Here is a 26,295-nt window from a genome sequence, read left to right on the forward strand (position 1 = left end):
CAAAGAGTCTCTCTAAACCCCTCCTTTCCACAAGCCTACTCTGCCCTGATTGGTCAGATGGCCCAGTCTGTTTGGCCTACCACTTACAGGGTGTGTCGGAAACGAAATGCCTATTACCGTATCTACATGTCGTCTTTGGAGGCTTCCTCAGTGCTTGATATGCAGTGATATGAACAATAGTGCAGTTTTCGTTTGCAGGCAGCCAATTAAGAACATAAGCTGGCATTATGCAAATTTGTTACATTGTTATATAATAGGTATAGTATGTAACAAGAAGTGAGGCTGGAATTGCTGATGACTCATTTCAGCACTTCAGAATCGATTGAGACAGCAATTTTATTTGTCATGCACTTTGATCTTTAAAACTTTACAGACATTTTAAAATCAAAAACAGCTATTTAACACAATGAATGAAACATAATATTCAAAAAAAGCATTATAGGAGCAACATTTAAAAAACTGGACATTTTGAATGTTCAAAGAACAATCAGAAATAACATTTTCATAACTTAATGGGAGCATTAGCAAAACGTTCTTTCTTTGAATATATTTTTTGTAACCTAGAACATTAACCCAAGTTTAAATGCAGTGGGACAGCATAACATTTTGATTTTGAGAATGAAAAGTCAGTTCATAGGCAACTGTTGTCTTGACAGTCTACAAACCACTAAAGCAGATTCAATTTAAGCAAACAAGTTTGAGGAGAGATCATAAAGTATTTACATTATTATTATTATTATTATTATTATTATTACATATTTATTTATTTTTACATTTTAACCATTTTAAGTGTAGTAAATCACTATTTGTTTTAGAGTTGATAATATTTATTTTCTCCAAGGTACGCAATTTCCAGTGTCGGATGCATTTGGCTTTCAGTCTTACCATTCATGAAACCCTCGTCATCTGAGCTGTCTCCGGCCAGAGGAATGAAAGAATAAAACTCCTCTGAATTTCACCTGGAAAACAAACAAACAAAAAAACAGAAAAACATTACATTTTAGAAGTCATACTGTTGTTACTGCTTGTTTCTCTATGAATTTCTAATTCTGATTATGATGTGCTAACTTTATGATATGCCTTGACTTTGTAGCAAGTGTTAAGCACTAAATGCATGTGTAAATGTGGTCTAAAAAGTGTGTTACTTATGATAAATTATCCACTGAGGTAAAAGTTCTTAGATACAGAAGCCCATTTCCACCACAGAAAAAAAAAAAAAAAAAAAAAAAAAGTTATTGAGTTATGTAATTGCGAGTTATCTCACAATTCTGACTTTATTTCTCACAATTATTTATTATCTCTTTTTTCTCTGAATTTTGAGTTTTTACATTTCTTTTAAAGAACACCTAATTTTGTGTACGAAAGGTTCTGTCTGTATCACAAAATGCATATTTCGTTCAAAAAATGTTTTGGTACATTCCATTTCATATTTATATCAATGCACACGTATTACATGTATTGCATTCACAAACTTAATATGGCATGCACAAAATGCATTTCATGATCCAGACAGACCCATTGTCCACAAAATTAGGCAGGTCATATTCATAAAGATACTGAATATAATTGCATTGAACATTAAAATATGTTCTTAGAACTGTGCACTGTTTTTGGTGGATATGTTATAAGGAGTCAATTAAGGAAGTTTCAGAGACTGTACAAAATATAAATTTTCAGAGACTACAAAATTTTATAACATTCAATTTCATATTTATATGAAGGCACATGTATTACACATATCCCATTCACAAATTATTTATTAGAAGGTTTTATTTGAATAACTTCAGTAAGATAATCAGGCCTACAGTTTAGCCTGTTAACTGTCACACCGTGTCTACAATGGACACGACCGTTGTTGCTCGTGTCGCAACAGCTAAAAGCTATCTACACTGGATGAGACAAAGTGCCCGTTACAAAGCATTTGTCCTTCATGTTAGTAACCAACCTTAGGTCTGTATTTCAAAGCATTCATGAATTACAAACCATTTATTTTCACATTAGGCTCTGTGCACATTGATTTTAGACTTGCTGGTGAATAAACGTATTCTGCTAATGAGTTTTCTGCCACAGTTTAAACAGACCGTACTGTCCATCCCTCACAGCCTCATTTTCATTCACATCATATTAAATGTGCTGTCTAGCCTGACAAAGGACCATTTCATATGTAAACGGCAATATGTGACCAGGTGTAAATAGTGCCATTGTGTACTTCATTACAGTAGTTTGTCTAGCGACATGACAGCTGATGATTGACTGAATGACTGATTGACCGATTAGATTTGGGAGTCCCGCACACTGTCATACCTGAGCAATTAGTCTCCAAGGAAAATCAGATAAAAAGCATTAAACAAAGTCCTTTCTACAACTCTCAGTTCGTTTTCTCATGTGAGTCCCCGGAGCTTAGCGTTTTATTTAGCTTCACTGCTAATTATGCAGACGGATATGTTTACTCTTCAGATCAAAGTTTCTCCCCCCATGTTATTCACAGTTCTAAACAGTCCTTTCATTAGCACGGCCAACAAAGACTTTAGCACCTCCCCCTTAGAAAACTCATTAATTAGTGTGCATAATTAGTTTAGTGGTTTAGAGTTAAAACCACCGTGCTAACGGACTCCTGCCTAAAGTAATTTCACCTCAGATAGAGGAGGAACTGCAGTCACATCAGTGGCCTGAAACTTTGAAAAAAGTAAACATACAATATCTTACTGAAGAAGGGCAGATATTCTGCTGTATTAATCTGCTCAAGAAATTATATATGCAACAGGCAAGATTCAGAATTAAACAATTATGGCGTTATTTTACTGAAAAATGTCGAGAGCACATTATTGTGAAAGGAGAGTACATACATGTAATGTGCGAGCGCGAATCTCTCCACTCGCGCGCTGATTTTCATTTGCTCTTGCACAAAACTGGATGCGCGCTCTCAAATATACAGTGGGTATGGAAAGTATTCAGACACCCTTACATTTTTCACTCTTTGTTATATTGCAGCCATTTGATAAATCATTTAAGTTCATTTTTTTCCTCATTAATGTACACATAGCACCCCATATTGACAGAAAAACACAGAATTGTTGACATTTTTGCAGATTTATTAAAAAAGAAAAACTGAAATATCACATGGTCCTAAGTATTCAGACCCTTTGCTGTGACACTCATATATTTAACTCAGGTGCTGTCCATTTCTTCTGATCATCCTTGAGATGGTTCTACACCTTCATTTGAGTCCAGCTGTGTTTGATTATACTGATTGGACTTGATTAGGAAAGCCACACACCTCTCTATATAAGACCTTACAGCTCACAGTGCATGTCAGAGCAAATGAGAATCATGAGGTCAAAGGAACTGCCTGAAGAGCTCAGAGACAGAATTGTGTTAAGGCACAGATCTGGCCATGGTTACAAAAAAATGTCTGCTGCACTTAAGGTTCCTAAGAGCACAGTGGCCTCCATAATCCTTAAATGGAAGACGTTTGGGATGACCAGAACCCTTCCTAGAGCTGGCCGTCCGGCCAAACTGAGTCATCAGGGGAGAAGAGCCTTGGTGAGAGAGGTAAAGAAGAACCCAAAGATCACTGTGGCTGAGCTCCAGAGATGCAGTCGGGAGATGGGAGAAAGTTGTAGAAAGTCAACCATCACTGTAGCCCTCCACCAGTCGGGGCTTTATGGCAGAGTGGCCCGACGGAAGCCTCTCCTCAGAGCAAGACACATGAAAGCCTGCATGGAGTTTGCCAAGATGGTGAGAAATAAGATTCTCTGGTCTGATGAGACCAAGATAGAACTTTTTGGCCTTAATTCTAAGCGGTATGTGTGGAGAAAACCAGGCACTGCTCATCACCTGTCTAATACAGTCCCAACAGTGAAGCATGGTGGTGGCAGCATCATGCTGTGGGGGTGTTTTTCAGCTGCAGGGACAGGACGACTGGTTGCAATCGAGGAAAAGATGAATGCGGCCAAGTACAGGGATATCCTGGATGAAAACCTTCTCCAGAGTGCTCAGGACCTCAGACTGGGCTGAAGGTTTACCTTCCAACAAGACAATGACCCTAAGCACACAGCTAAAATAACGAAGGTGTGGCTTCACAACAACTCTGTGACTGTTCTTAAATGGCCCAGCCAGAGCCCTGACTTAAACCCAATTGATTCCAACCTGACAGAACTGGAGAGGATCTGCAAGGAGGAATGGCAGAGGATCCCCAAATCCAGGTGTGAAAAACTTGTTGCATCTTTCCCAAAAAGACTCATGGCTGTATTAGATCAAAAGGGTGCTTCTACTAAATACTGAGCAAAGGGTCTGAATACTTAGGACCATGTGATATTTCAGTTTTTTTTTTTAATAAATCTGCAAAAATGTCAACAATTCTGTGTTTTTCTGTCAATATGGGGTGCTGTGTGTAAATTAATGAGAAAAAAAAAAAAAAAAGAACTTAAATGATTTTAGCAAATGGTTGCAATATAACAAAGAGTGAAAAATTTAAGGGGGTCTGAATACTTTCCGTACCCACTGTATAGTGCTCTCTTATGAACTCTCTCCTCTCATTCAGATATTGCGTGTGCATGCTCAAACTGTGTTCTGCGCGCTCATGAATCTCACCATGCTTTTGCACTAGAAATTAATTTGCTTATGGATTAAACTCTGTCAAAAGTTATCAACCAATCAGAATAGACGACTGATCGATGAAAACGCTACGCGGAATCTTATTATTTAATGTTTGCAACACAGAAGTAGCAATAGTGTGTTGTTGTAAACACTTTGTGAAGCTGTTTAAAACATATAGCTTACATGACCACTGCTTTCAGCGGCAATGCAAAAGCAAGTTTAAATATTTTGGTATGATTGTAATTTCAAAGGTATTAATAGACATAGCCGAATTGTTGTCATTTAGGAATAAGATCATGTTCTTTTGATTAATCGTGCATACATATGAGCTTATACCCAAAGTATTTTTGTAGGCTATGTCATGTTTTATACCAGGCCTCAAAATAAATTCTCTATGGTGGTATATTTGATCTCCACATTTTATGTATTTAGGGAATGATGATCTGACCTGATCTTGTTCTGTCTTAAATCAGAGGATATTTTTGGTAATACTTTACAATAAGATTTCATTTACATTAGTTAACTGCATTAGTTAACATGAACTAATAATGAACTGCACTTCTACAGCATTTATAAATCTTTGTTAATGTTAATTTCAATATTTACTAATACATAATTAAAATCAAAAGTTGTATTTGTTAACATTAGTAAATGCACTGTGAACTAACAAACATCTGTATTTTTAAATAAAGTTAAAGATTAATAATTACAGTAATGTACTGCACATTGTTAGTTCATGTTAGATAATACATTAAAGTACACATGAAATCAAAATTGACCTTATTTATTTTTTTAGCTCAAATAGCTAGTTTTGTGGTGAACAATTCATCCGTGCAAGTCAATCCACACAAAACAATTGTTTGGCTTTGTAATATTTAATCAAAATCTGAAAATGCTCCTCCCCTCTGCAAAGGTGCCCCTTCTCTTATGACATCAGTTTGACGGCTTGGGTTGAAATCGCGTAAACCACTCCCCTCCAACCGTTAGTCTGCTATTAAAAAAGTCGAAACCGACTCTGCAGGCTGCAGATACACAGACTGTAAACCAAGTCAGCTGACACTCAAAAACAGGCCAACGCTGCCTGACAGCTGATCATCAGCTTGGTGTATACCGGACTTTACAGAAAAAATGTCATCAGCACTGGAACATTTCACTTTACTTTAAATTGTTTTACACATTGTTTAATTTGCCCATACTTTGTCTTTACCCATTGAATACATTTTATTAGAATGTTTGCAAAATGTAAAAATAAACAATGTTCAATTTTACATATGTTGTTGATTTATTTGCTACCAAGGATATGCTATAATTTTATAGAAATTGAGTATTTTATAGTAATGGAGTTGAAGGAAACGTCCGTAATTTAACGAATAATGTACTGGTAATTTTCTGCCAGTACATTATCCGTTTTTTTACGGAAATTTTATTAACGGAAGTGTATGTAAAGTTATGGAGGATTTTCTTTAAATCTACAGAATTTTCCGTTTTTTAATTGAAGGAAGTGTCCGTAATCTTAACGGAAAATGTACCGGTAATTTTCTGCCAGTACATTATCTGTTTTTTTACGGAAATGTTTTTTACAGTGCAAGAGATGGAGAGGAGAAGCGCTAAAGTAAAACTCTGCCCTCTATTCAATATTCCGTTTCACTTGGAAATACGTTACAACACTGGAGAAAAGTCGTTTGCAACTTCCAGTTCACTTGGACTTTAACTAATGTTAACAAATAAAACCTTATTGTAAAATGTTACCTATTTTTTTTATATATATATATATATATATATATATATATATATATATATATATATATATATATATATATATATATATATAAAAATTTCAACACAAGTACATAAAACACAATAACTTTAAGAACCTTTTGTTTGTTTGTTTGTTTGTTTAGATGGTTTGACCTGTAATGTGATGCAGTTAGACTAGGTTTTGATTAATATTATTAAATTGTAAAGAAATTAAATATCCATCTTTGTCGAAAGAATTCCAGGCGCAGTTCACTCTCAGTCAATAAGATTCCAAGTAGCATTTTCATTGATCAGTCATCTATTCTGATTGATTGATAACTTTAAAAAATAATTTGAAGTGCACCATTGCACGACTAATTGTGCTTACACTATTTATTCCTTGACTATACTATGTTAAACACTGTCAAAACACAAATTTATTTCAACACAAACATATTTTCCAATACAGCATCATGCACAATGTCCATTACATAGTTTACAGATAGCATAAAATTATACAAAAAATAAATAACTATACAAATATACAATTCAGTTAGGTCACACTAGGCCAATAACCATATATTATGCACTTACATAATAAAATATAATTTGATCAAATACACTTTTTTGTACATTTTGTTCTGCAAAACTCTTGCCAAATTTGCTGCAGCAGGTTTAGGGCTAATGTACAATCAACAGTGTAATTACTAGAGTAATTACATGCAGATGCTCTCAATTTAATTTCAATGTACCAACATGTATGAACACAATATATGTCCATTATAAATTCTACACAATGTTTTCCTCAAAATACAATAATGCAATGAAAAATAATGCCATGCAGCCTAATGATATCATCCAAAGTGAGCATGAGGAAGGAGAAGAGCAAAGGACCTAATACTGAGCCTTATGGAACACCATAAATGTTCATTTATACAAATAAAGTGGAATCTATTTGAAATCTAGGACTTAAATATTTGACATCTGGGCAGACAAAGAAGGGCATCAAAGGTCAGTGTATGGTCAGGACAGGTCAGAGGAACTTTCTAATTTTTATGTCATGAAGCTTTTTAGAAGCCAAACAATTTTATTGATATATTAGTAGGGAATGTTACATGTATTTGACAATATTTTAACTAGTATTATTAAACTAATATTATATTACCATCTAAAAAAGTTAGTACTGCCTCAGTAGGCTTATTATTTGACAAGCAGTTTTATTATTTGACAAGCAGTCTTATTATTTGACAAGCAACCTGAAAACTGCTTGTCAAATAATAAGCCTACTGAGGCAGTACTAACTGTTTTAGATGGTAATATAATATTAGTTTAATAATACTAGTGTAATAAGTGTCATGTGGACAAATCTTTCAGAGATGCTTTGTCTTTGACAAGAAACACATCGCATCTGGTTAGCTTTATGTAACCACTCACTTTTTGTGTATGCAGCACATAGAGGTAAAGGTATTTTATTTCACAACAACCATACGGCAGAATCACCGGCTGTTTTTTTCTTTTTCTTCTTCTTCAGATCTCTGTGCTGAGTGGAAACTCTTTGATGGCGAAATCATTTCTGTCCTCAAACACTTCACTTTTGTGTGCTAATTTTGGCCCTGCTGCTAATTAACAGCTCTATGCTGAAGAGTTTGAGCATGCAGCCGCTCAAACTGTTCCCCGCTGTGCGCGCATGTGTGTGTACCTGCCCGCGCATGCACACACACACGCACGCGCAGGTTTGACACCATTCTGTCAGAGCGCTGTGAGAGCAGAGCTCACTGTTTCTCAAACAAGCAGAGCACAAACGAACCAACAGGAAAGAGTTTCCACCACTGAATTATTTCAAACTGTCTCTCTCTCTTCCTGTCTGTCTGTAGAAACAGCTGCCTGAGTGTCGTACGGCTGTCTGGTCCCTGCCATGATGCTTCTTGACTGTTGAAAAGCTCTCAGTTAATTAAAATGTTCTGTATTAATTCAGACATAAGCACAGCGTCATTATTCACAGGAGACGCGTTATACATTTACACATTACTCGGATGTCTCTGTAATTTAACTACATTTCGAGAGTTTTCAGTGCCACTAGTGTGCGTGTTTGGCTCATGGCTGCTGTCTCACTGAGTCTATATTTAGTAGAGTGTGTTTGAAATCTGTTGGATGTTTGTTTGAGATGAAATTGACAGCAGGTGACAGTAAGCTTGTGGGACGATCTCACGGGACTCAACGTGACACGTACGACTGCTGATACATTAAAGCTTCAATCATTGCAGAGATTTTACACTATCTATCTGTCTGTCATCTATCTATCTGTCTGTCATCTATCTATCTATCTATCTATCTATCTATCTATCTATATATCTATCTATCTATCTATCTATCTATCTGTCTGTCTATCTATCTATCTATCTATCTATCTATCTATCTATCTATCTATCTATCTATCTATCTATCTATCTATCTATCTATCTATCTATCTATCTAATTCAAAGTGTGTTTTATTGACATGACATTTGTTACAATGTATTGCCAAAGCATCCATACATTCATCCATCCATCCATCCATCTTCAATGCTGAATGAGGTAAAATCGGTAGAAGGGCATTTTTAGGTCATGCAAATATAGTAGAGCTACACTATGGCAGTACACACACACACACACACACACACACACACACACACACACACACACACACACTCACACACAGAGAAAGAGAGAGAGAGAGAGAGAGAGAGAGAGAGAGAGAGAGAGCTCATTGTAAGTGAATTAATTTGGTGATCTCTCGCAGTGTTTAAGTGGGGCAGACAGCAGGGGATGAGAAAAGAGCAATATTCATAAATCTACCACAGAAAGAAAGGTGGAGAGAGAGACAGCTGGAGGAAATATGGCCAAAAATGGAAATAATGGTCTACATAAAAAGAGGAAAAAGATGAATTAAAGAGCAGAGCTTGTGAAACAGCAGATGAAACAAGAGAATGAAGAGGCTGTGATTCACAGATGCGCCACTAGTGTGTGCTGTTCAACCAGTAATGACACACATTCACAGACCCTGACCCAAATACACACACACACAGACACACACACATACACACACACACACACACACACACACACACACACACACACACACACACACACACACACACACACACACACACACACACACACACACACAGTGCTGTGACCCCAAGAGCATTATGGGAATAGTAGTTGAACTGTGATGATCATCTGTCTCTCTGTTACTGATACAAACTGCAAGATTACATCATCAGAAAAACCAACAAAAAAAGTATTGCAGAAAACACACACTGAAAACAATAAAGAGAGACAGACAGGACACAAGCTGAGAGACTATGATTTAAAAGACAAATCATTCTGGGAACAAACATCAAACCTGAGGCATATATTGAATGACACCTGTCATACAAGAGGCTGTAACATGTCTCTGTTTGGCCTTCAGCAGCTCACTGTGTGTGTGTGTGTGTGTGTGTGTGTGTGTGTGTGTGTGTGTGTGTGTGTGTGTAGTGTGTGAATGATTTCACAGTGTGTGAATGTTATGTTCTTATTAATGCTCTATTTTGAGTGTAATATATTCAAGCGTCTCCAGAGCTTTTCCTGTTTCCAGCAGAATTTCACTCAAGCACACCATTAACTTCCAGAGCTGCGACTCAATAACTAAACAACCACGCAGACAGTGTGTGCGCTTGTGTGTGTGTGTGTGTCATACATCAGACAAGCTGCAGTCATATCACTGAAGATTTGAAGATGTTGAAGTCATGTAAATAAAGCAAGAGTGTGCTCAATTGTGTGACTTGATACGCACTTGTTTGTAATGGAATTCAAATCACGACTTTACGCACAAAATAATAAGCATGGACTTTAAAAACATCTAAAAATAGACAAGTGATTTCACTCCCTGTCTGTCGCACGCGTGCTCCAGTTCTGCAGCATAACGACAGACAGACAAACAGGTTCTCAGTATGAATACAGATTGAAATGATGAAAACTTTCTGAAATCACTTACGGTTTCATGGACAAATAAATGTGTGTTAAACGATCATGCAGGATCATCAGAAACTCATTTCGTTCACAGAGGACACATTTTCTTTCATTCACAATTTTCTCTCAGTTAAACTAATCAGCGCAGGAACAAAATCTGAAGAAACAATTATCATACTTCACTCTCTCTGAAGAGTTTTATAAGTCATTATAATGAGCTTTCAAGTCCTTCCACAAAATGTCAAATTTAAGGACAAAAGCCTAACTTTTAAAAATGTTAAGTACAAAAGCCCTGCACTCTTCTGCAGGCCCCGCCTCTATCATAAATACGTCATATGTGCCACTCCCAAATTTATTAACAATAGTGCCCTACAAAGTACAAACACAGTACTGAGAACAAGTGTACACTGACATTTGACCTCACAGGAAGTTTACAGGGAAATTAACCCATCAGTCATGTAAACTCAATACTACAGTACATGAAGTTTGGCTGAAATAAATACGAAAATAAGTTGACTTTTCATTTATATTATTATTATTATTTACACTAAATTTAGTTTTATTTTGAGAATGACAATTGTAACAAATTAGGACTGCCAATTTACACAAATTCCCATGATCGATCGTCATTTAAATTAACAATCAATTAATTGATTAATCATTATCCTTAACACTGCAATACGCGTCTAATGCAGTGGCATATAGTCAACAGCATGAAAGGGTGTGCAAATGCTGCTCAAAACGCCATGTTCCTCACCAAATTAATGAGAAGGGTTTAAATCTAAATAAAGGGCTAGTAGGATTATAAAATGAGTTGATGTGATTGGCCATTTATTAAATTACTTATTTAATAATCAAATATAACGACTAATACAACGTGTCACTAATGCCGCCTCAGATGCGCATTTGTCAGAATGCGTAGCCTTCTCATGTTGTAATGAATTCACAATTATTTATTAAAATAGTGTTCTCATCATAATGTTATGTAATATGACAGTCCCAAACATAGTTTTTATTAGTGCATTTTATTGAGCATTTTAAGCTAGCTCATCTGTTGGATCAGACCACATGGGCCAGCCTTCGCTCCCCACGTGCATAAATGAGCCTTGTCCGCCTATGACCCTGTCGCTGGTTCACCACTGTTCCTTCCTTGAACCTCTTTTGATAGATACTGACCACTGCAGACCAGGAACACCCCACAAGAGCTCCATTTTTGGAGACGCTCTGACCCAGTCGTCTAGCCATCACAATTTGGCCCTTGTCAAACTCGCTCAAATCCTTATGCTTGCCCATTTTTCCTGCTTCTAACACATCAACTTTGAGGACAAAATGTTCACTTGCTGCCTAATATATCCCACCCACTAACAGGTGCCTTGATGAAGACATAATTAGTGTTATTCACTTCACCTGTCAGTGGTCATAATGTTATGCCTGATCGGTGTATACAGCCTTCTGCTGTATTGCTGTATTTTCTGAAATGTATTTGTGGTTTCAGAACAGCTCGAGATTTAATAAAAAAAAATAATAAATAAATAAAATAAAATAAAAAACCCTAAAATGACAGCAAGGTCTCTTAAGGCTATCAAAACAAACTCAAATCAAGTGAAGTGCTCTTGAATAGCAAACGACAGGAGATGCTGCCCTTAAACAGAGTGAATCATGTTATGTTACTGTATTTCTCTTCTTATGTCTGGAAACATGCTAATCATTTGATGCCACTCATCTATCCATCTGTCTGTGTTTTATTGCTTTTTTAAATGAGACAAAAACATTTAAAAAAACATTCTGTCTGGAAAAAGTTTCAAAATTTCATATATATATATATATATATATGAGCAATATCACACTCGTAGCCGTGCGATATGGCTGTATATCAGCACGCTGTAGGTAATCACAGCATGCTGATATACAGCCATATCGCACGGCTACGAGTGTGATATTGCGTTTATACAACAGTTCGACGGCACGAGTGTGTAAATAAATAAGAACAACAACGGAGTGTCTTTAAAACCCTCTTTTGTGCAGCACTACTTCCTTCCGCCACGGATTCAAATCTCAATTTGGCAGTTGGACCTAAGCCTCCGTTACTAACTCTAAAACGTCACTTTAGAACTAGTAACGAAGGAACGTTGAGTCGCTTCATTGAAACACATAGATTTTTGTACAGTGTTAGAGAGAGAGAGCGCGAGAGAGAGAGAGAGAGAGAGAGAGAGAGAGAGCTATTACCTGTGTCTGGTATATTGCATTACATTCATTCTTCAAGTCGATGTCCATAATATTATATCCTTTATACAAGTCCGTCTGAATGTCCGCTGAGGAAAGCCATCTTTATATTTGTCCTTTTTTACAGTTTGGGAATTTTCCATAACATCCATTACACCACAGCGCTAAAACATCCTTTTGCAAAAGTTTCTTTCAATTTAAAAGTCTCTTGTGCTTCACTGACTCATTCTCCTGTAAAGTGTTGCTGCCATCTAATGGCGTATTAATGTAATGTTCACTCAATCCATATTACTTAATGGCCATATTTATATAAAATCATATTTATTAACAATAATATTTAGAACAACAAATAAGCACAATTGTACAGTTCAGTCAAACATAAAGCACTAGTTATTAAAAAAAAAAAAAAAAAAATAGGTCACCATTTACGCTTGTATGTGGGTTTTTACAAATATTTAATGAATGAAAAGGATTTTAAAGAACTTGTGACAAAACCTCCTAACTCCATTGGATCCTCAAACTGTCAATCAAGCCTCATTAATCTGCCTCACCTCCTGAATAAAGTGCGCACGCAGTTTGGACATCTCTGTAATGCAAAGGTAAATAAAGATCTGATGTTTGAAAAAAATTGTAAAGCGTTTTCTTTACTCAAAAAAACATATGTTTATAAAGTTTAATGTTTTACGTATTTGAAGAGCGGAGAAGAGTCTGATATGTCCCGTCTAGTTGTAGCCAATGTGCTATATAAGGATGTAACGTAACGTTTATTATTATCAAATTTAATATAGCACAATTCGACTTGCTCTGGAACAAATAATAGATTAATAAGACCAAAGATTGCCCGTTCTATGTACTCAAATTGAATTATGTCTCATGTTTAACCACTATAAGAGCCAGCGGCAAATCCCAGAGGCACTGGCCGAGATGACGCTGTTCTCGGCGGTTACAGAAGCACTGAACAGCCGCTGACGCACTCGAGCTCGCATCTCCGAAAACGTCAAAACAAATTGTAAAATAGGCGCTGTTATTAAATATGAGTCACATATTTCAGGTCTAAACAACTACATTCTCGCCTAAAAAACTATTAAAACTACAGTTCGTGGTACAAGAAGTAGTATTTGTAAAAATTACGGTTGATTTGATCGGCCGCCATGACGGTCACTTCAAGCGGAGTGATACAAACGGTGAAAAGGCAGTAGGAGTGCTGTTATCACTGAAATATCGCATGGCTATCAGCCAATCAGATTCGAGAACCAGACAGAACTGTTGTATAAATATATATATATATATATATATATATATATATATATATATATATATATATATATATATATTCTGTGGGGGAAACAAGCAGCAGCTTTCTTTTTTATTCATAAATCTATCATCAACAAAATGGCAATGAAACTGTTTTCACACAGCTCAATTCCCTCCGCAGGTCTCATTTCACATTGTGTTATTTGACTCCGAAGTGCGGTGTGTTTGTGCCATCAATGTAAGTATCACTGTGAGTACTAGCAGAAGCTGGTTACCACTGTAACTAGATAACCACTCAGGATGAGAGGCCGCCAAAAGTAAAGTATTTTTCACTTCAGTGTTTTGCTAATAGAACTTTGACATTTGAAAACAAACAAAAACTCTCTGATGCAATTTCCAGTATCCAGCTATGCTAAAAAATATAGATCCTACAGAAAGTGATGTTGTTTGGGAGGGAAAACAGCAGCACAAACATCAATGGATTAGGTGAATTCCTGACAGGTGTTGTGGTGTTTTGTGATAATTTATTTCAAAAAGGGACAGTGTACATTATTCAGCATTCATGAATCCAAATGTACCCAAATTAGCCCGAAGGCTAGTTTTCATTGGTAGTCCCTTTGCCAGATTTTATTAGGCTTAAAACTGGTTTGTGTCTCTACAACTGTCATCCTGTTTGATCAAATGACACAAGCCTGATAATGTCAATATTTCTAAAGATGATTAAAAATATGAAAATGAACTTCAAGTTGATGCCCTCACTGTCAGTTCCTCACTGAGCAATAACTCACTTCAGCTCTTTATGAACATCATTGCCATTTGAACTTGTCGTTGTGTAAATATCAAGTTATAATGAATAAAGTTAGTCTTGACCAGAGCAGATTTTTGAAAGTCTAATAAACCCTTACTTGCTTAAAATACAACACAAGCATAGTCATTTTTTTTTTTTTTTTTTTTTTTTTTTTAAATAAAGTTTCACAGTTCAAAAGGTTCTGTAGAAGAGGAATGACCCAGAAACAAAAGACTTAAATTAGTAAGCCAGAGAGCAGAAACAAGCTTCCTTGATGGAAAGATCAGAAGCAATTTAAAACGAATAAAAATTTGTTGTGGTCTGTTCACACACACATATATATAAAGTTTTTATTTAAGGTGAATAAGGAAAATAAAGCAGCTACAGTAGTTATGTAAGACGTCAAAAATAGGAACGCTGCAGATCGGACAGTTTCGTCTGTGCAAACTCTGCACTGCATGCTGCTCTTTAAACCAGCAAATTGCCGGAGCTGATTCGCCAGCATTTCAACCAAGTGTCCAATTCACACATGATCAATGGACAGGCAAATGCTGTAAATGTGAAAGTGCCTAAAGTCCAGTGTCGCTATTGCTTAATCAGTCGTATGAACCTTCAGTAAAACAGATATTTTACACAACGTTTACCATCAGTTGCAGAAATGACCTGATTAGATTTGAAAGTTAGAGACAACAGCATTAAAGAGAAAATCATATCAATGACCTCGAAAACACTAAAAACACAAGCGATCAGGGCAGTGGATGCGTCTCAAGGATTCACTGTTAAATTCACTGAATAATCTGAATAAACTCACTTCATAAACATTCACCTTCATTTGTCCCGCACACACACTCTCTCTCCCAGTTTTATTTCCTACTCTGCTGCATGTTCTCTTTTCTTTTCATGTCCTCCTCGTCTCCGTCTGTTTATCCGTCAGATCGTCTCAAAAACTCCCCCAATTAGTTAACAGGGAAAATCTGACTTGCTTGAGACTTTCAAACTGAACTACCAATACGGTATCTGCAATTCAAATGTGAGGAGGCTTAACAAGAGTATGAGACAGACAGACAGACAGACAGACAGACAGATAGATAGATAGATAGATAGATAGATAGATAGATAGATAGATAGATAGATAGATAGATAGATAGATAGATAGATAGATAGATAGATAGATAGATAGATAGATAGATAGGAAAGAAGGATATGGATGAACAGACAGATAGATAGATAGATAGATAGATAGATAGATAGATAGATAGATAGATAGATAGATAGATAGATAGATAGATAGATAGATAGATAGATAGATAGATAGATAGATAGATAGATAGATAGATACAGACGAACAGACAGACAAGTGGATAGACAGATAAATATTGATGTAGACAGACAGACAGTAATTCTGGATAAATGCGCTGTCAGAATGACAGCTAAAAATCAGCGTTTAATGCATTCAGGGCATCAGCGTCTCTGGGTTCAGATCCCCAGGAGTGAATCATTATTGATTCTGAACTAAGTGAAGCTTCCCGTGTTTATTAGCGGCCGGTCTGCCTGATCTCTGCCTCGTATCCCTTTGTTCTCCAGACACACCCAGCTTCCTTTGTTGTTTCAGGGCAAATTTGTCTCAATAGGTTGTAGTTTTGCTCTGCTGAGTTTGTTCTGTATGTTCTCTATCTCTGACTAGTGCCGAGAGAAGAGACGTAATTAGAAACCAAAATCTCATTTAAACATGATATAGACGTGCCTATCCTGTAATAATCTTAAAAGTGTACATACAAAAATTTAGGTAATATTCAAACAAGTGATTTATTAAAAAAAAAAAAAAAAACATACTTGCACTGTAAAAAACTGCCTAAATATATCCTGCTTTTTTAATATTGCACCATTATGTGAACAAGCGTAGCACTCAATCTACAGAATGTGACAAACACCTTTAAAATCAAATAATAATAATAATAATAATAATTCAGTAGCTTTGTAAATGTCAAATAAAATTAGTAAAATTGAAAAGCTATAAATAAAAAGCTATGATACCATCACATAATCTCCTAAGTGACATACCAAAATTAATTACAAAAAATCCAACAGTTGATTTTGTCTCAAATGTACATCTACTGTTTGCTTATTTCATGAAAAGAAATGAGTATTTGACTAATAAATTATATTTTTAAGATATAATTAAATTTTAATCAAAATATCTGAGAATGGAGAAATGACAATGACCTGTTTCAAGAGCTACATTTGTTACTCATTTCATATCAATATTTTTCATTTTTTCAACTGAGCACAATCAGTTTTCCCAGCATGTTTTGCTATGAATTAGAAGAGTAAAAGTAGAAATGAAGTGTTATTTTGCATGTTTTTGAGCAAGATTAATATAGTTTTTGAACTATATAAATATAGGACATATTGTCCTATATATGATCTACAAAAATAAGGTATGTAGATGATGAATACATAATTTAATCTATATACACACAGTTATTGGCATATTCAAGCACTAAAAGTCATCAGAAACTCATGACACAGTCTAGTACCTGAACTAGTGAAAAGGACCGTCGCAAGAGGGAAGAAAGGCGATGACAATTCCCCCCGCTGGAATCTGATTTCAACGAGCAGGGCAACCATGAGCCAATGAAGCCACTGAGATTTCTCCATTTCTTCAGTAAGGTGCAGCTAACAAGCTTTCTCATTCACTAATTCATTTGTGTCTATCACTGATGGAAAACTCCCTTTGGTCAAGCCATGATCTCACGTTTGTTAGGTACATTTTCAGGAGTTTGTTGGTGGTTCAGCTGTAAGAGTTTTGTGAGAATCCATAATTTTCAAAGGAGCCGATTTCATTGAAAGAGTGAGTTACTTTATTTTCAATGTTGCATACTCATGCGTGTGTTCAGGTGAGAGTGAAAAAATGTTGAGCATCACAGAATGGAACACTTTAATATCTCATCTGTTTCTAATTTAGAGTCATAGTTAGTTAGTGCTGGTCCAGCTGGATTATTGGAGTGCATTTTCTATTTATAGAAAATACTAGTTCAGTCTTTCTGCTTGAAAATTCAATGTTTAATTCAATGTGTAATCATTTGTGAAATTTACTAGCAATTTCTGAGTGAGTAAGTTTCCATCCAAATCTTGCATATATAATAATATAATATTAATATAACTATATAATAATATAAACTCACAATTCTGACTTTATTACAGTTCTGAGTTTATATTTCACAATTCTGACTTTGTTACAATTCCGAGTTTATATCTCACGATTCTGACTTTTTTTTTGCAAATGTGATTTTATACAATATCTCACAATGCTGACTTTTACTTTTGCAATTGGGAGTTTATATCTCACAATTCTGAGTTTATATCTTGCAATTCTGACTTTTTCTCTCACAAATCTGAATTTATTTCTCAAAATTGTGAGTTTATATATTGTAATTCTGACTTTTTCTTGCAATTGGGAATTTTTATCTCACAATTCAGTGTTTATATCTCGCAAATGTATACCTAAACTCAGACATGCAAGAAAAAAGTCAGAATTATGAGATAAAAAAGCAAAAAAACAAACAAAAATGTATTCCATGGTGGACACAACCTTCCATAAATTAAGCATGTCACTTACAGCTCAGATGATTTGTTCAAAAACCCTGGCAGCAGAACCGAACGAACACGAGCAAAGGTGCTGGATTACTTATCACATACTTGTGGGAAATTGGAACCAGCCGAGCAACTACTACTGAGATGAATGGGAATGCTAAACACAAATCTCTGTGGATGTTTTAGATCTCTTCGGGTCCAGCGCCAAAGCAGATTCCCATGACGGGGACAAATGCATAACAAAGCATATGCTGGGGACCATCAATGTTGAGAGATCTCAATACGGACTCCAACATATCTCATCAAATGCTGTACATTTACAGCAGGTCAACAATTGACTCAATTGTGTCCATTTTCTCTTAAGGGATTTTTGGATAAACATCTGGGACAAAGCTGATGTTTAAATGAAACAGACGGCCTCCACTTAAGTCTCTTGAGCTCTGAAAGAGCAATAAATGTTCCTCTGGGTCTCTCTCTCTCCCTGGCGTCTGTCTCTCAGCTACCTGTCCTGCTAATTGCCCGCTTATGTGTTTTGTGTGTGTTATTTTAAGTCGTTTAGGTAAGAACACGTCTGTTAAGATCATAATTAGTTTCTACTCAAGGGAGATCTTCACTTCAGATTTCTCTTTATTCTAATTTTGCAAGCTTGAAAGGCAGCAGATGGCATCTGATCCGGATACAGCTGCTTTGTTCTGACAGTCCTTTCAGCGTCTCGGTCCTGTGTAGAGAGTGTCTCTGAATCTGAGTCCGAACCATGGCTATTATCATTAGGTAAAACTATTAAAAACATTTTTGTTAGTTGTCATGAAATGGAAGTTGCGCTAGACTTTTCCTCCCTATTGTGACACATATCTGAGTGGATCAGCTTCTGGAACAAGAACAAATGTAGGCCGGAGCTTGATTTTGTCCACAGGGAATTGATTAGTTGGTTGGATGGTTGTGGTTTGCTATTGGCCGATCTCATGTGAGTGACAATAATCATCATCAGAGAAGAAGGATGTCAGTTTATGTGTCGGTTGGTGAATCATGTATCAGTGTGTAACATTTCTTAATATATATATATATATATATATATATATATATATATATGTTACAGTTTTTTCTCAATTGCTTTGGCACAATTTTATAAACAGTCTTAACATTCTCTAAACTGTACATGCGATTTCACAACTGCTGGCTGGAACATCAGAACTCTATTGCATGTCTGCAGAACGTAATGACTCCCCCAAACATTTAATTCAAAACCTAGTTATTGAGTCAGTAAATTGGCCAGTGCCACCAAAATAAAAAGTGTTTCTGTCATCATGTGAGCCCCAAAATGTTTAGATGTTTTTTTTTTTTCACCATGGTTATATATGCCTTACTTTTTTGTTAACACTGACTGCTTTCTATACTATACAAGAATGTCAGTTTTGTCTAACTGAATGTTCATGTGCATCATACTGAGCTGTTTAAATACAGATTTCAGTATTTTTTTTAAAAAATATACTGGGAAGTCAATGTTGTAGTACACAAAAAAAGAAAATGAACATTTGTATTTATATAATACATTTATTTTTGTAGAAATTTGTTACATGTAAACCGAAAATTTATACTTGCTTGTTCATTTTTTCACCCTCTATTATGTTCCCCTAACACCACGACACATTCTTACATATCTTCCTATTGCTCTTCTAAGCTGTGAATTTTCAGTTTAAATGTAACTCATTTCTAAAATAAATAAATAAATAAAAAATAAATGTACTGTATAAATACAAATGTATACTGTGCTGCTGTTTAGGGTTGTGACGTTCATCCATGTTGAAAAATGGTAGTGAGTGTGTTGGGCAAACTCCATATACTTCCAAACATGATTGGTAAGATTGGTAAGATTGTGATTCCTACTTCATTACAACAGCAGGCCATTTGCCAATTTAGCAGACATTACAAACATTCCATGTCAGATATGTATGGAATGTACATGCATTTCTGACAGATTTTGATAAATAAATGGATAATTTGACATGCAGTGTCTCACATGATGAAAGAATGCTTAGAAGTTGTGAAGAGTTTGATATTTTCACTGAGAATCATCTCATCAGTTTTGATCATGAAGCAATAAGCATTTAGTTATTGCGCAAACTGAAGACAATTGTACAATTGCACATGTGCCCCAATTTGCTTAAATCAATAAGACGTTCAAATTTGATATGAGTAAGAAACTAATTGTTCAGATACCTGAACTTGTTTTGTGAAGAAAAAAAAAAATCTAATTTGAGAATTGAGCCAAAGCAATTGAGAAAAACTGTAATAAATTAACCTATTTGGGCTGTTAAACATGTGCTGATAACAACACATATAAAAGATACCACAGGATGATTAAAACTGACATTCCCAATCACATAAACACATCAGAGTAACACTCGGGACATTAATTAATTCAATAATGCAGGGGATTCTAGAAAGTTATAGGGTGATTTATAAATTTTACTTAAATGCATTTGTATTGCCTATTTTACAGTAAAATGAGATCTATTGTTTGTAAAATATAATATCTATATTATAATATTTTGCTGCATATGGTTAACCAGTTAAACTTTTTTTTTTTTTTTTTTTTTTTTGATGTACTGTATCATTTTACAGTGTTTCTCAGGACTGGTCAGATGTCTGAGGGACCAAGACTTAGCAAAATGATCCTCTCTTTTTCAGAACTTCTGAAAAAATCCTTCATTGTAGCCCTTTGAAAGTCCCTGAAAGTTCCTGCATTATCAAGTAAATCCATGGAGAAACATGCAGTTCCAGGAAAGAACACAAAGCCGCCCACCTGACACAGCAGTTCACCAACCGGAGGATTGGAGGGACACCAGCAGATTCCAGACCATAAATCAACAGCTCAACCATCCTGGCACATCTGAGCCCAACCTGATCAAACCATGTCGTGGATTGACCTCATTTTCGTTCAGTTTCTGACAAATGTTTTCATAAATTTTTCAACTACTGTGCTAGACATTTGGACATGTGTTGTATAAAATAGTTGGTGAAACTTTGCAAAGAATATTTTTAGTGTCATCTAATACAAATCAATGTGCTTTATCTGATGTATAGAAACAGCAAAATCAGGTTCTCCAAGGCCAAAACCACAGAAGGTGAACATGAGACACACTTTAAAAGGTTTCCTCTTGTCTGTGGTGTTGTTGTGCTGCACATCCTCCTACTAAATACAGACTAGATCTGTCAATCACAAGATCATTCTGCTGCAAAAACTGAACAGACATTCACTTCTCACATAAACACACACATAACAACAGAAAGATGATGCATGTTTCCAAACCGTAGTGTGACACCTGAAGACAGATGGAAGGACAGATGGACAGACGGACAGACAGACAGACAGACGATAGATAAACTAATATAAACTAATATTTTCTGAATGCTGTCCTCACAGATGTCTAATTGGATTTAACCCTTTCGAGCGTAAGTTTAAAATATTCTAACTGTCCCCCCAGAGTGAGTTTTTTTAAGGCGACCGTTATTTTAGAACGTTTGCCTTTAATGTTTCCATAGCGACGCGTCATGCGTGTCAGGAGCGCTGAGCGCAGTCACAATAACACTGTATGACAGGTGGATCGCTATTATTTTGTTTTTCCTTGTTTATTTAAAATATTCACAAACTTGCTTACCATGTTATCAACTATCTGATATTCCAATCCTCAAATATGTGTAAGTGAGTGTGTTTTGTCATTTAAAAGGCTTTATAAATGATCTTTATCTTGATCTATAACGCGAGATGGGCGCCGCCATCTTAGTTTGCCCCGCAGTTCGCAGAGTCCTGTCAGTCGGATTTACAGCAAGTGAATTCATCATTTTCTCCCGAAATATATGCAAGTAAGTGGCTGGTGAACTGGAAGAATAATAGAGTAAACTTTGTAGTTACTTAGGCCCATAATGTGTGTGCGTCTGATATGAATAAATGTCGGCAAATTGTATATGAATGGATTGTTATTGCTCCTTCCACTTATGTCTGACATCAGTGTGTATTTTATAACTCTAAATATATTGTTTTAATGGTGCTTATGCGTATTTAAATGTCTGAAACCTTAAAAGAAACATTATGTGGCTGAAAACACTGCATAGTTGTGATATATGACAAGAGCTGTGCGCGTCCGTCTCTCAGCCAGAGCGTGAAAGAGCAGTTTGAATCTGGCAGTTATGTGACGTCGCTGAACGTTCGAAATCCCATATGTGGGACCGTACGCCCAGGGGCACTGAAATAAAAATCCCATATGTGGGACCGTACCGCTCAAAGGGTTAATTGAACAAGAGTACTGACAACAAACAGTAATTTCCTGGCAGATGTTAGCTATAAGACAAAGACTGAAAGAGAGACAAAAACTACAAAAAACAACTGTATGCAGGACCTAAACTAACACTCACCAAGCGCCAAATGCGAGTAAAAATCAGTGTTGGCGAGTATTTAAAACTGTGTCAGTCGCCCAGGCTGTCCTTCAAAAAAAAAGACCTTATAGGTCGTTTTTCAAGCACCTTATTATGACCTATATTTATGTTTTAAAGTCAGCTTTCAGCATTCATAGTGCCTTCCAAAACATGCAAGCGGCCCATACCATATGCACTTATGCACCCCCATACCATCAGATGCTGGCTTTTGAACTGAACACTGATAACACGCTGGAAGATGATTTCCAAAAAGAATGTCAAATTTGGATTCGTCTGACCATAAAACGCTTTTCCACTTTGAAACAGTCCATTTTTATTAGAGCCTTTGCCCACAGGACACGACAGTGCTTCTGGACCATGTTCACATATGGCTTCCTTTTTGCATGATAAAGATGTAGTTGGCATCTGCAGATGGCACGGTGAATTGTGTTTACCGACAGTGGTTTCTGGAAGTATTCCTGGGCCCATTTAGTAATGTCATTGACAAAATCATGCCGATGAGTTCCGTGCCGAAGACCATGGGCATCCAATAAAGTTCTTCGGCCTTGTACCTTACGCACAGAGATTTCTCCAGTTTCTCTGAATCTTTTGATGATGTTATGCACTGTAGATGATGAGATTTGCAAAGCCTTTGCAAGTTGACATTGAGGAAATTGTTTTGATATTATTCCACAATCTTTGTACGCACTCTTTCACAGATTGGAAAGCCTCTGCCCATCTTTACTTCTGAGAGACTCTGCCTCTCTAAGACATCCCTTTTATAGCTAATCATGTTACAGACCTGATAAAAATAAGCTTAATTAGTTGCTAGATGTTCTCCCAGCTGAATCTTTTCAAAATTTCTTGCTTTTTCAGCCATTTGTTGCCCTCATGCCAACTTTTTTGTGACCTGTAGCAGGCATCAAATTTGAAATGAGCTCATTTAGTGGATAAAAGTGTAAAATGTCTGTTTAAACATTTGTTATGTTATCTATGTTCTATTGTGAATAAAACATTGGCTCCTGGGATTTGAAAGTCTTTTAGTTTTCATTTTATTGAAATTTAAAAAACGTACCAACTTTTCTGGAATTTGGGTTGTAATTGAATGGACATATTCACACAAAATTATGTCAAAAAATATTACTGACTGTTTACTTGTCTTTAAAATTAAAATTATTATTAAAATTATATTAAGCTAGTAGTTTTGGCTGTGGTAGGCCTATCGAAATGGGGATAGAGGATTGCTAATTTTCACTAGTATCTAAAATATTGGCATTATAACTGTCTGTTTTTGTTTCATGGCCGGTAAAAAAACTGTTTTGGCTGGTCAATTTTCTTAAGTCACCAGCCATTTGCAGGTGTGGCAAAAAGTTAGTTTTAGATGCTGACTATGTGTCCAGAAATGTGTTATTTATTTCTCAAGGTTCCTTAAATGGTCCTGTGACCCATGGTGAAATAATTGCTATCCAAATACATGAGTCACAGAAATGTTTTACAGACTTAACCACGAGAAACAATTACACACACATTCACACGTTCATGTGTGAACGTTAATAAAACACTGATGATTATGTAGGTTCAACGGAAGTTCTCATTGTTGGAATAAAACTTTGCCTTAATGGGGAAAATCAACACCTTTACATTTATGCATCATTTTGTTCTTTCTCTCTCTCACATAGAAACTCACTGGTTTTATAAACTCTTCTCAACTCAACTTTCTTTTCATCATCTTTTTGCCGTGGCATCAGGGGAGTAAGACGTGAGAAACGCGCGCACACACACACACACAGAGACGTGAGAAGATGCAGGATCTTGGCGAATAAAAACAGTGAAAGGCTGTAAATGAATGTTCATCACACTTTTGGAGCGAGATCGTGAGAGAATGTTCTAATTTTAAACCCTTTGCGTTCGCGCCAGGGTCCGATGTGTTTGCTTGCCAAAACTTCATCAGAACTCAACTCCAGGAGATCGGCTCACTCTCGGAGGAAGGTGGACGACACGATTCTCATATTCACGCACCATTTAATGAGCTCACACAAACATGAACACGTGTAATGATGCCCTGAACCAGCTGCTGCCAAAATACTTAAAGCCAATGTGACTTAAGCAGTTCAACTGGTAAACAAAATTCATTAACGGGTCCTAATGACCTCATCTGAGGACTGATCTATCTATCAGTCTTATTTGGACCCCTAAACTGGTGACCAGATTTCTGAAATTGAAATCTGAAATTGTGATATTTCCCAGTTCAGTGGTCAAAATATAATGAAACTTTCAATTGTCATTATCTATATTGAAATAAATTGGTGTAGAAAATAAATAAATAAATAAAATAACTCAGAAAACTCTAGTAAATTTCACAAACAATTACAAAGAAAAGAAAAGAAAAATGGCAAGAATGTGAAATTGTGAAGTAGAAAGACTGAAATATAATTTTCTTATAAAACATACTCAAATTTAAAATTGTTTAACAGAATTAAAAACAAAAACAAAAAAAAACAAGGACTGTTTTTCTTTTTTAATTGTTGTTGGTTGCTTATACTATTATTAGAATGAATAATTATTATGATAACTGGTTTCAATACAATTTACAAAAAAAAAAAAAAAAAACAACTGAAAATTAGTAAATAGTTAAACCATTGCAAATAGCAAACTGTACTATATTATAACAAAATTATGACTTTGTCAAAACACATTACAAAAATAAAATAAATATGATCAACAAAACTATATACAAGATTTACTAATTTTCAGATGTTATTTTATGTTTGTGCTTTTGAAAATTAATCTTTATAACACCTAATTAGGCTGATTATTAGCCTCATTTTGAGTACAACAAATGTAATTGATGGAATGTTTTATGAAGTAATGGTTTAGTTCATTTTATTATTATTATTATTATTATTATTATTATTATTAATATCTGGATGTACTTTCATCAGTGTAGTATAGTTAAGATGTACGTGTGGGAAAAAACTTTAGGCGAGTAAACCCACACACACATCCAGCAGAGTCTCCATATTTAATTATTGCATTCAATCACCTGTAAAAAAAAAACACATCAATGTTCCGTTAGTGCTAAATGAATCATTCAGTCTGATCAAGGCTCGACTGAAGCTCATATTAAAGTGTCTTTTACTGCATTGGGTTGATCTGCTTCTGGCTGAAGTAATCTGACAGATGATGTGTCAATCTGTCATGTTTCACTGTTATCATGATGACATCTGCAATCTTTGACCTCATTGTAGTTTTGTGACGTCATTATTTGTTAATGTTCCCATGCTAAAACACCTTTTATAAATGCCAGAAAAGCAGGCAGAGATCATTAGCAAAAACACCTCACAAAATGACACTGAACAATTCCCATTCTAGACACCTCTCAGAAAAGCTGCTGGTGAAACACGACTAATGAGTCAGAGAGACTAATTTAAAAATAAATGACATTATTTACGCAGTAAGCACTTTTAAATAAACACAATGATATGGAGGATAATAAATGCACATATGCTCTCATGAGCTGCCTACGTAGGCAGCATCTGAAGTCTCCCAATGCAAAGTCTGTTCCAAATCATTGGCATCTCTATCTTTCGGCATACAAAGAAAAATCTCAATTATTACTTTTAATTCATTAAAAGTTGATGATCATGTTGAGTCTTGCCTCATCTATGTAATTTATTTCATTATTAATTTATTTAATG

General features: G+C 35.7%; 1 protein-coding gene across 1 annotated transcript in view; it reads right to left on the reverse strand.

Moving 5' to 3' along the window:
- LOC125263978 (receptor-type tyrosine-protein phosphatase delta) overlaps positions 1–26,295 on the reverse strand; it is a 600,442-nt gene that overhangs the window by 395,973 nt on the left and 178,174 nt on the right. The window contains exon 4 of the mRNA XM_048183181.1: positions 886–959. The gene's annotated coding sequence lies outside the window, so the exon portion shown is untranslated. The remainder of the gene's footprint in view (positions 1–885; positions 960–26,295) is intronic.

This window comes from Megalobrama amblycephala, linkage group LG3 (genome assembly GCF_018812025.1).
Source record: "Megalobrama amblycephala isolate DHTTF-2021 linkage group LG3, ASM1881202v1, whole genome shotgun sequence".
In the NCBI taxonomy this organism is placed as follows: Eukaryota; Metazoa; Chordata; class Actinopteri; order Cypriniformes; family Xenocyprididae; genus Megalobrama; species Megalobrama amblycephala.